This window comes from Anomalospiza imberbis, chromosome 19, assembly GCF_031753505.1.
Source record: "Anomalospiza imberbis isolate Cuckoo-Finch-1a 21T00152 chromosome 19, ASM3175350v1, whole genome shotgun sequence".
Lineage (NCBI taxonomy): Eukaryota > Metazoa > Chordata > Aves > Passeriformes > Viduidae > Anomalospiza > Anomalospiza imberbis.
The window spans coordinates 9,519,908-9,532,442 of record NC_089699.1 but is presented as its reverse complement, the minus strand read 5'-3'; the positions used below and the strand labels follow the sequence as shown (position 1 = coordinate 9,532,442).

The 12,535-nt window shown below is 40.5% G+C and overlaps 1 long non-coding RNA gene across 1 annotated transcript; it reads right to left on the bottom strand.

Annotated features, from left to right (window-relative positions):
• Window positions 1-6,535: 6,535 nt before the first annotated feature.
• Window positions 6,536-7,509, bottom strand: LOC137485334 (uncharacterized). The gene is made up of 2 exons (XR_011005284.1): window positions 7,394-7,509; window positions 6,536-6,837 (listed from the first exon to the last, which is right to left on the bottom strand). It is a non-coding gene; the product is annotated as an uncharacterized lncRNA (long non-coding RNA).
• Between the last annotated feature and the right edge of the window lie 5,026 nt (window positions 7,510-12,535).

The window sequence follows — 12,535 nt, the reverse complement described above, 5'->3', positions numbered from 1 at the left end:
GAGCAATTACTGCATATAGTTCCCATACTTCACTGAGCTTTGCTGAAATATCCCAAATCATTCTTGCAGTTTAATGCATTTAAATATGTAATTATGTTTAGCACATTTATTATGCACAGTCACTAGAAATCAAGTTCACTTTGAATATATTTTCTAATTGCTACTTCGAAACACTGGCAGACAAAATAAGTGCTGAGGCTACATTAATGCACAGATAAATACATTAACCTAAAACTCTGTTACCCTTTTTAATGATAAGAACATTAATTCAAGACATTCACTCATGAAAATATTCACAATTTTCCTCTTAACTTTAAAGTAACTTACAAGCAACAGAAAGATCAAATATGATTAATATTTTAGAAAAATAAATATTGATAAAATAAAAATCCAGAGGGGAAAAAGAACCCATGCAAAAAAAAAAATTCCACCTTTGCACTATTATGTACAATGTGAATTTTGCAAAATGAGAAGCTGACAAGCACTGCAGTAGGAAATATGGTCATTCAAGGGAAGTACTAATCAGCTTTCTGGGATTTCCCCAGAGCCTGGGGGCCTGGGAGATATTTGTTCCACCAGAGGCTGCTCTTGGAATCTGTGACAAACCCCTGCCCCTCTTAGGTCTCCGTTCACACCTAAAAAACCACAAAAAAGCCTTGGCCCAATAGGGAAGGGCTGATGTAGGAACCACCCCATAAACAATTCAGATGCTGCAGCAATGGAAGCCCTTATAAAGTTTGGGATGGATTTGCAGCACAGGCACAGCCACAACTGTGCAATATTTCCCATTACTGGTGGTTTGGGGTTTATTTAATGATCCCTCCAAGCACAGGGAGAGAGAAACCCCACCCCCTTCGCATGCCATGAGGAATTGTTAAGTCTGCCCAACCAGAGTGAACTGAGCTATCAAACTAAAGCCAGTGATGTTTAGATAACAACATTTAGCATTTAGATAATTATATGAATTTTCCAGATACCTTCAAAATGACACACCACCCTTTCTAGATGTGTAACCATGGCGGACTTCAGTGGCTGGTACAGGGGCTGCTCAAAAAAATGTCATTCCACCCAAATGCCAAGTTCTGAGGCCAAGCTTCCCCTTCAAATTGCTATTTTCCATTCCCAGCCCATTTCACTCCTTGCATATTTTTCTCTGCATCTTCCCACTCCCCACAGTGAACACAAAGATAAGCACACTGAAAACCTTGCTGAGCAGGATCAGACTGTGTAAAAAATATACATATTAAAGAAAAAAAGATGATACCCAAGGCCTGTTTCATCAGTGCTCAGAACAGACTTGCATAAACTCCACAAACAGCAAGATAAACAAAATATTATGAGAAAAGAAAAATGCTACTTTAAAAGCAAATATGTAAGGTTAAGGAATAAAAAAAAAAAAAAAAGAGAAAATAGTGAAATGAAACAACTGTAAAATAAAAACAGTAGGAACATTTTTTTTTATCTTGTGGATCAGGATAACTGAAGTGAAACAGCAACAAATGTTTCTATCAACATTGAATACTGGCAAAGTACGGAGAGGGCAGAACTAACAATGTCTGACAGCAAATAGAAAATGAACACAAATTCAATGCTTAACAAGAAGACCACTATAAATTATATGATTCAGGCTAATTTATAATACTTTTTAAAAATCTTCAATCTCTACATAATTTTTAGAGGTTGGAGGTGATTTATCTGAGGGGGACTGGAACACAGAAATATGAATGTCCTGTTGTAGTGTGTTTGACACTGACCAAATGCCATGCATCTATGAAAAATCATTCACTCATTTTCCTCCGCTATAGTTGAGTGGAGGAGGGGGAAAGAACAATTAAAAATTCATGGGTGATATAAGGATCAGGAAAAGACACTTTAAGAGGCAAACAGGCTCAAAACTTAAAAAGGTATAAAGAAAAATTTATTAACAGAATTAAAAGAGGATAATGAGAACTAAAAAAAAACTTTAGAGAACTTTTCCCCTCCCCCAGCCCTTATTTCCTTCCCACCAACAGCGCAGGAAGACAAAACATGGAATTTTTAGTCAGTTTGTCACTGCTAAAAATCTTTCTTCAGTTCCCTTAGGGAGAGGAGTCTCTTTTGCTATGTCATGGAGTCCTTCCCACAGACACAGTTCTGTGGACCTTTTCAGCATGGTTTTAATTTTCACAAGTCCAAAACCTGCTTTAACATGAGTCCCTCTCACAGGCAACAACAGTTTTTCCACAACTACCTTTGTTTTTTTTGTGGGCCATTTAGTTTATGGGGTGAAATTTTTAAGGATGAGCTGTTCTAGTATGAAGGAAAGGGTCCTCTTCCTCTGTCTCTGAAAGCAAGCGTTCTCTCTCTTTGTTCAAGTTTCTCAGCATCCATATGTTCCAGCATGAACACCCTCTTCTCACGGGCTGTGGGTGAATGCTGCATCCTCCCCCGCACCTAATGAATTACAGGGAAACAGTTTGTTGTATTATAGTCCTCACCACGGCTTGCAGAAGAATCTCAGCTCTGATGACCAGACCACCTTCTCCTCCCCCTCCCTCCCTTGCACCGACCTTACTGTCGCCATGTTGTTCTCCAAACACGTCTTCACTTTTTCCTTTTCTCTGACTCAGGAGAGAATTGGTGTTCATAGGTTCGTTTGTTGTCAAGTTCTATCAATTAAAACAGATTTTATAGAGTTCTGCAGAGCTAAAAGGTTGATCTTGTCCAGGCTCCGCAATCAGGGAATCGCTCCTCATGCTTCTCCCTGTGTTGGTCACCTGGTCTCCACCAGCACCACACAAGCCATGCTGGCTGCCGGCTCCACTCCATGCCTTTTCTTTATGCAGGGCACTGAAAAAAAAAAGCTGTTGCTGCCACTTTTGTCCTTCTGCCCGCAGCATGGCTGGCTAAAAGAGGCCAAGCAAATAAAGTCCATTGCGAGCCATGCCGAGATAGGCACAGCCGCACAGCAGCACCCCGGTCACACCAGTTTCAGCTGCTCTTGGCCCTGGCCACTACCAGCCTCAGGGCCTCCCCAGCGTCGGCCGCAGGGCTGCTCCCTGTGCTGGTCCCGGCCACATGGTTGTTCATACCACCGGGATGGCCCCTGGCGGGATGGTCCAGCACCATCACCAGGAAAAGGACCGGTGGGCTCCCTGGGAAGGGGCTCGGCAGCCCTCTCACCACTCCAAAGAGACCTTCCCACAGTTTCTTTTTTTCTTAAATATGTTATCATAGAGGCGTTACCAGCTTTTCTAATTGGTTTAGCAGTGTGCCTGTTCTCAGAGCAAGCCAGATTGGTTTTGCCAGGTACAGAGGAGGCTGCTATCAGCTCCTCATAGAAAAATCACTTCCATGGCTGGCTTTTTCCCTCCTCACCAAAAATCAAGCTATTTAAAACCACCACACCTGTGTATTGTGAAACAAAGAAATCTCTTCTTGAGCCCCCTGCATCATCCTTCACTGTCCTGAAGAGCCGTTGCCATGAGACAAATATTGCCAGATTTTTTTATTTTGCATGCACTTGAAGGCCCAAGTTCATCAATGATCGATTTTTGATGGTGACTTCAGAGATCACACAATATGCAAACACAAAAACAAATTACAGAGCAATACTTACTGGTGAAAGCAAAGCGTGAAGCATCACACTCATTAGAGTGCCTCAGCATGAACAATTGCTTAACCAATGCTCTCCAGCATGTCCAGCATGTGCATAATGTAGTTCTAAAACAGAGATATCATACTCTGTATAGTAGCATCCCTCCCCAAAGCCCTAAGCAATATTTTGATTTTTTTTTTTATTTATTGCATCCTTCACCTGGACAAGACTGAGAAAGACTTCTCTCACACAAACTGTCATAATTGCTTTTGAGATTATTTTCTGTCAGCAGCTGTGCAATGACTATTGCTGCTTAAGCAATGTCCTCGCATTTTGATTCTTCTTGTAGTCGATGAAGTGCCCCTTTCTCCCAGATGCATCCCAGCACCCCAGGAATATCTGCACTGATTCTATTGGGAATAGACCCCTTCTAATTAGAAACCATTTTGTGCTTCTTCAAAATGGAAGGTCATACAGAAATGCAAGACTTGGGCATGAGAGATGGGCCGTGAGAACCCTCCCAGCCCACCTGGAAATGGCAATGACAGAAATTGACAGCAAGGTCCCAGACACCACACACAAACCTCCTGTGTGCCTACAGATGCTTGAGAAACAAGCTAAAATTGACGCATCTCATCTCATGCACTGCTGTCACTCTTGTTAAATGAAAAATAACACAGAATTTCATCATGGAGACATCCTGTATCACTGATACCTCACCAGCTGATCCCTGGGCATTGCACTGCCACGTCCCTTCCCTTATAAACATCCATAGACCTGGAAAAGGACACAGATGTTCTGCACTCACCTTCTCTGCTAACACAAGGGAGACAAGTCAGGCAAGATCTTCACTCAAGTTCCCTCATTTAATACTTGAGACTGGAGCCAAAGCCAGCACAATGCTTTTATTCATTTATAAAGTATCATAGATTGTTGTGTTGTGTTTTTAAATTCTGTAATGGTTTATCCCTCTACCCCCCATTTTCCAAGAATGGTTTTAGCCTAAGTTATCCCCTCTTCCCCTGATGTCACTCCCCCTAAACCTGCTGAGCCATTCCCCTGTCCCCTTCCTGGTGTTTTGTCCATCACCCGGCTCCCCATCCCACTCATCCAGAATCTTCCACATTGGGCGTCGAGTGACTGGGCGAGGGCCAGGGGCCCTTCCCTTAAGTTTTCCCCATTGGATCCTATGTCTGCCCATCTAGCCACCTTCCACTCCCACAAGATCCCCTATTGGTTAATGGTGATCCCTTCCCCCAGTTTACACCCCCCTTTATAATGTGTTGCACAGCCCTGATCGGGGCTGTTTGTTGGTCGTTCCCCTGAGGTGCAGAGCTCCTCGGAGCTCTGTAATAAACTCGGACTATAAGCCCAGCACAGAGTCAGCCTCTTGCCTCCGCGGAACGTCGCCACTTCTCCGTCCCAGGGCGGGTGACCGTCCTAGCCACTCCCTGAACCTCCCCGAGGAACAGGGGAGTGTCCCCCACAGCCAACCATGCCGGCTGGTCAGACAAAGCCTGGTGGGCACGGCGGCAATAGGTAGGCAGATGATGAAAGAGCTTGCTGAGTATAGGAATAAAACATAAAAAGCCTGTCAAGCCAGGACTAGCCAGTGCTCCCAGTGACTAGGTTACAGGCAGTGCCTCAAACCTGATGCCACTCTCTTCCCTCAGATTTTCATGGGATATCTGTGGTCTCATCCGTGTACAGGAAAATCATAGGCCAGGCCTTTATTTTAGAAAGGCTCAAAGAGCAAAGACATGATAACCTAATCATCACCATTCAATAGAGCACTGTGGAATCCCCAGCAAGAGGGTCCTGATTTGACCTCAGAGTCTCATTAATCTCAATGCCAAAACTGCTGAAAGGAGCAATGTTACCTGCAGGGAGCTGAATCTTGATGAATCAGCATGGTATCCCCAGTCCATATTGTCTGGACACAAGGAAGAATCTCCTCAGCTTTCTGACGCTTTGTAATGCAAAACAGATGAGCAGGAGCTTCAATCCTAAAGGCAGAAACCAAAAACAAACAGAGGTCAGAGAGAAACATTTTTATTTCTCCACCTTTAGTGAGTCAACCAAAATTTATTTCAAGATGCTTTAGTCAACAGAAAAACCCAAGCACCTGAAAACTTTGCATAATCTGTGAGAGACTTGGTGGAAGAGAAGATTCCCACATCAGCCACCACAATATGTCTATACTACAGAACACAAACCCAAAAACAGCCCACTGTTGAAAAAAAACCTGAGCCAGACCAGTGTTGTATCCTCCCATAAATACCCTTGAGCCAGTATATTTGTAGTTTATCTGGGCACTGCAAGCAGAATTACACTTACTCATATCTTTAGTAGAAGATTTTCTTCCCCTTGTATATTCCAATGTGTTTCTTTATTCCATCAAACTAAAGCACCTTTCCAAAATTCTCCCCACTATTCTCAAGTACAAGATGAACATGTTTGTAAAAAGCTCATTATATTATGGCCTTGCACTTAAAGTACCTATGCAAGTTTAAATTGACTGCAGAATTCTCTTAACTCTGTGAGAGTCTCTTGTACCTAACTTTGTGCTCCTTGTCCAAGAAACAGTGTTAATAAATATATAGTTCTTCTCTCCCCTGCAGCTCAGAGCATTGTAACACTTATTTATGCATTTCTATACACACATACAAAGTGTCATATATGTGGCAGTCATTGATTGTTCTATAACGGTTGGTGGATTCATATATCATAGCTCTGGCATACTGATGTTATCATCTTCATGCTTTCAGAGCCCTGAGGAGTTCCATTTTTTAGGCTGATACCATAATTTCTCTTGTTGTCAGTTCCAAGCATGTATTGACAAGACTGTCAAGAAGTCACCTTTTATGCATTTATTTTCTCTCCCTCAGTTAATTTAAAGATTTTCAAATTATAAGAAGGATACTTTAGCCTTTAAGGTGTAAATAAATCCCATGGAGACAATGCATTTAAATTTATTTCTCTTACAGTACAATTAGTCGTTCCTGTCCAACAAAACATTATTTTTATATGGCCTATTGTCTTTTAACTAATATCCAGCCTTTCAGTCCAGGACCTAGAAATCAATGGATTATTTTATTTTAAAAGTTTATACGCAGTTCCATGACATAGCAAAATCATATTTATGTACTATAAATATTGTATCTTAGCACTAGTACTTTAGTACTCTCCATCATAGATGTCACTATAATGAAAAATACTATGGGTGAATTTCTAGAAAAAGAGCAGTAAATAAACAGAAACTTAAATTCTGCCGGATCGGTCCGTGTCTCACAAATGGGACGGGACCCTGACTGGTTGCAGACTTAAGATTTATTATCTGTCTGTATCATACAAGCAAAAAGCAAGAGACACAGATGAACAACAACATCCATGCAAACACAGATCAAAGACAAGACGGCAGCCCATGCAAAGCCTTTTTCTACATATTCTTTGAACCAATAGCATAAAAGAAAAGGTGTAAAGTCATTACACTCTAACCAATAAGGACCCACATGGGTTTAACATTAACAAAAGGACTTCTATGAACCTCAAACAATACACAATAATTCATTATTTAAGATTGAAACTTTTTCTATCTTTGCAAAGCATTTATCTAGGACTTTTCACATCTTGAACTATCAATAAGTTATTGTTCTTTCTTGTTCCTTGTAATAAATATAAATGTATTCACTTGGTTCTTAACTTCCTAGCTTCCCATGAAAAGGTTTTGAAATTTTCCAGCCTTTCTCAGCTTTATGTCTACTTTCTGGGGCCTTTTTGCACTTTCTAAAGTCTTTTACCTTTTTATATTCCTACATTAAATGACATTTCCTCAAACCAACTCTTTAGACTAAGAATGACTACAAAATGTAACCACAGTCCAAATATCAAATCTACCAGAGCTGTAAAACCTACATCAACAGGATATGCAGGTAGAAGGAGCTGTTAGTGCAAGATAATCAGTGAGAAGAGGTCAGGCAAGTCCTCAAGAATAAAAGCAATTATTCAGTAACAAATTAGGTATTTAATTGAAACCAAACTTGTCAAAACGACCACTAAACACTCACAATTTGTTAATAATCCTGATGTCTAATCAAGCAGATTGTTTAGCAATATTAAAGGCCTGTAGGATAAGCCTTCACATATAATCAAATCTTCCTGCTTCCCTTCCATTTATTTACAAAGGAATGGGTAGAGCTTTTCAGACATGAAGCAATATGAAATATTGCTATGAAATAGCCTCTTTTCAGCTGCAGAATAAGCCCACTAAAAAGTGCTTCTTGAAAATTGATCTTTATTTCCAGTGACCACTAAAAAATGCCAACTCTAAAGAACATTCATCACCTCCTAGTGACTTCAACAGTCTCCATCTCTCTCTGTTAAAAAAAGTTGTAATTATTGTGGATCACTGTCTGAGATCAGACAGCTACAGAAGCTGAACTGGGTAGCACTGCAGACCTTTTGGCCCTGCTACAGTGAAAGCCAAAGGAGAGATAAACTCAAGGCAAGAACAGAAGTGAAGACATCATGTCTGGTCACGCTGACCACTTTGACGAAGGAAGATGCAACAAGGATTTGACTGGTGAAGGAAATAAAGTACATTACTAGTGTAAGAAGAATAATCAGAAGACTGTGTTTCTAAAGGGGACTGGGACAAAGGAGTCAGAGTGGAAAATTTTGTACGAACATAGTGACCTATAAATACTGGTAAACTGTGTAATAAACTGGTTTTGCTTTGCTGGCATAAGCAGAGTCCATGTCTGACAATCCTTGCAGCAACTGAACAATGTTTCAGGATCATCAGCCCTTGTTCTTCTAGGTGACTTCAACCTACCAGGTATCTGCTGGGAACTCAATACAGCAGAAAAACAGCAGTCTAGAAAGTTTTTAGAGTGTGTGGAGGATAACTTTTTGTCACAACTGGTGGGTGAGCCCACCAGGGGAGGAACTATGTTAGACCTGTTGTTCACAAATAGAGATGGGCTGGTGGGTGATGTGGAGGTTGGAGGCCACCTGGGGCAGAGTGATCATGAAATTATAGAATTCTCAATAATTGGTGAAATAAGGAGGAATATCAGTAAGATCTCTACATTGGACTTCCAGAGGGCAGACTTTGGCCTATTTAAGAGACTTATTTATAGAGTTCCTTGGGAAATAGCCCTCAAAAACAAAGGAGTCCAGGAGAGATGGGTGTGCTTCAAAGCAGAGATCTCGAGGGCACAAGAACAGACTGTCCCTGTGTGCCGAAAGATGAGTCGACAAGGCAAATGTCCAGTCTGGATTAGCAATGAGGTTTTGAAAGGACTTAGAAATAAAAAAAAAACCAAAAAGATGTATCATCTTTTTAAGGAGGGACTGGTTTTATTAATAGAGTAAGTCTGACTGTATGGTATAGTGCTGTTATGCTTAAGATACCAGTAAGTGTACAGGTTAATACTCAATAACACAATTAATAGGGAAGGCAGCATTTCTTGGGCTCTGAAGGAACCAGTAAATACAGCTGAGAGTGAATCAAAAGGGGCTGCAGCAAAACTGACACCTTAAAACCATATTTTGAAAGCTCTAAGTATTGCTACAAATGATTACTGGAGAAAATAAAACAGTTTGCTGGGATCTAATTCTTCTCTTCGACAGGAAGATAATGGAGGAGGGGAATTTAGGGCGCCTCTTCACCCTTTTAGAAGCACTCTTCAAGAAGTAAAATAACTATGTGTCCTAAGAGGTAAGCCAGCAGGTAAAACATAAATATCATGAACAATGTACTGCTACCTAAAACCACCTTCTTTATCCCACTTGCTCTCACTGTCAGACAGAAAAATGTGGCAACACTTTTGAGAAAAAAAGCCCACACTAGATAAGCACCAACATTCCTGTTCTACCTCAAAGCACTGAGAAATTCCAGCATAGGATCACATGACCAGCTCAATTTTCAATCCTCAATTTAAATCTTTCTGCTGTATGGCATTAAAACACCATATATACACATCCTCTAAATTCAGGCCTTAAATTAACCATAATCTCAAATATAATCAATCACTGTTCATGCAGAACGCAAGGTACCATGCCAAGCATAAACTGTAATTTAAATATCAAGGTTGTGTGTGCAGCATTCTTGTTTTGGATTAAACAACTATTGAAAGATTTTTCCAGCATTCCCTAAAGTAGTCACTGCTTCAGCAATTATGAATAGCAAAAATAATACTTCTTTGAAAAATCTTCATAAATACTGATCAGATACAATTTTACTGAAGGCCTCATCCAGCAAAATGAAAAAAAAAAAGTGTAAATCATACATTTTGGCCAAACATTTGCAGTATGTAATCAAACACCTTGATTTCAAGGGCAATGGCAAAGTCAGATCACAGAAGATTCAGGCAGATATTGGAATATCAGAGGCAAAGTGGCTCTGGCTGATTTCCCAGGATCTCAATTCAGATTCATGAAAAGGCTCCTCCCTGGTGTTTCTTCTTATCTGTTGTCACCACAAAAAGATTTTTTTAAAAAGTCTGATGGATCCTGGGTATAGATGAACTTAGGTTACACAAAGGCTGCATTTTAATTTGCCAGAACTCCAGATGAGTATCTTTCATTCCATCATGTTGGAAAACCCAAATCAAGAACAGAAAATAAAAAAATTGGAAATAGGAGATTTGGGTGGCTGCTGATTTATTTTAAGCATAGATGATGGAGAGTGAAGACAAAGGCAGACACACTAACATTCCCAAAAGCCTAAATCTTTCTTCACTTGGAATATTGATTGTAGTGGTCTCTGCTATGCTATGAATAAAAACTTTTTTTGGTAGTTCTGTGGCTCAGGCAAAGACCTGACATTGGACTCATGACTAACGCAAGCATCAATCCCTTATTATCTTACAATAAAAGCTTCATACCTTCTCTCTCGGGCAGCAGCATGCAACACTGACTCCTTCTCCTAACTGCATGACCAGCCAACTCCCTCCTGTCCCTTACACAACCACCTAACCCTTCCTCCTCATAGCACAGCTAGCAAACTTCAACTGGCTAACTCACTCTTTTATAACACCCACCCTTATCGGACATAGCTGCGACCTATCAAGGGCAAGACTGCGTCCACTCTTTAGTAATTAGTACAGCCGCAACTCATCTGGGGCAAGATTGCCTTCAGCACTATCTCTAATCTCTTACAATCTGTTCTCATACAAAGACCTTGGAAAAAGAGGATTTGTGAGCCAAAAGACTGGGCGTCCAGGCACAACTTACTCTGGGGTCATTGGTCATCTTTATGTCTAACTCAGGGTTCAAAAGGGCAGGATCACTTCTTATCTGCATTCAGCAAGGAGAATTTTTCAAGTTTAATATCCAAATTCACTGCTCAGGTTACAGTCATGGCAAATAATCCCAGTGCTAATAACAGACAGTGAGTTACATCTTCACCACAGCTGACAGCTTGATTTCAAATTTCTGGTCTTTTCACCTTTTTACTATTTTATGGAAAAAAAAATACATAGAGGTTTGAATGCATTTACTTTGCATTTGTGGTAGAGAAAACCTTTTATTATTCCCGTTAATTACAAATAAAAACAGTAGGATCATGAGGGAAGAGAAAATCTGGGGAATTTCTATAAAGCAAGAAGTTCCCAAATGTTCATAGTTCCCTCCTGTAGGAATGTGATGCTGGTGACATTTGTAATTATACATCTATCAGCAGCAACACAAAACATTTTATTATATTTCTGACACATTTATATCCATGCCCTCTGCTTCCCTCAAGTGCTAGATATACTCACCCTGCTGGACTCCCACCTGCTATAAATCACTTGCTCAGCATGGTTTATCACCTCATTTAAACAAGCCAGAAAATCCCCAGTAAAGCTGAAAGGACCAAGCCACCCTTTCAATAGCTTCTTTATGTCCCTCTGCACACATCTGGATGATGCTAAAACATCAATCATCCTGCTGGGAATGCTGAGGTACCCAGAGCTGCATCAGTGCTCACAATCCCTAAGATTTATGCTGGGGAGGGTAAAGGTGCTCAGCTATACACATCACATTTCTTTCATGTTTCTTTCAGGCTTTAAGGGCTTGGAGCCCACACAATAACAAAAACTTTCCATCCTTATTTCTTTGAGTTCAAACAGGGAGGATCAGCCCCTCAAAGCTTCCATTGAAGATAAAGTCTTTACCTTTTTGTAACTACAAGATAAGTGTATATCAGTTACTTAGAGGAGAATGTAATGGGAAAGTACCCAGCAGGGGGTTTTTTTGAGGAGTTAAAACTCTAGGAAAAACAACAGTACTTTCACACAATGTTTAGAAGAGCAGTGACCTGGAAGAGGCAGAAGGTGGCTGCTGTTTTGGTACCTGTTAAAACACTGTCTGCTGTGTAAACAACAAGCATAAATATTTTTCCTACTGCAGTCAAAACTGAATGTTATTTGTTAACAATTCTGAATTTTGCAAGAGCCAATAGTAACCATAACAGGGTTCAGCATGGCAAGGGATTAAGAAAACACGCCCTCGAATTAACATGCCCAATGCACAGGTCATCACTCTCGTCAGTGCATCGTGGCATTTGACCATATTTATAGAGAGAGAAGAAATGAGTCACTGAGCAAGTGTTCTCAGAAATTGAGATTTCGTGTGCACCATCACTTTGCATCACACTGGTCTTACAGAACTTATACTGGCCAGAAGGATCAAATTCAGGGCAACCTAAGCAGAAAACAGATGTATTTAGTATTCAAAAGAAGTAATTTTTGGAGATATTCCCTGTATCATACTGTGCAATATTACTTAATTGACTACCAGAGAGGGGAAATCTTCCTATTAAGAAACAACTACCTGACAAGTGATTGTACCTCACAAGTGTGATTGAACCCAGAATCACAGAACAGATGAATGAAACTTGTGTGTCCTAATATCCACATAAAGCTCCTTTCAGCAGTACAAACTCAGTCTGAGTGAGGTTCTAGAGCCCCC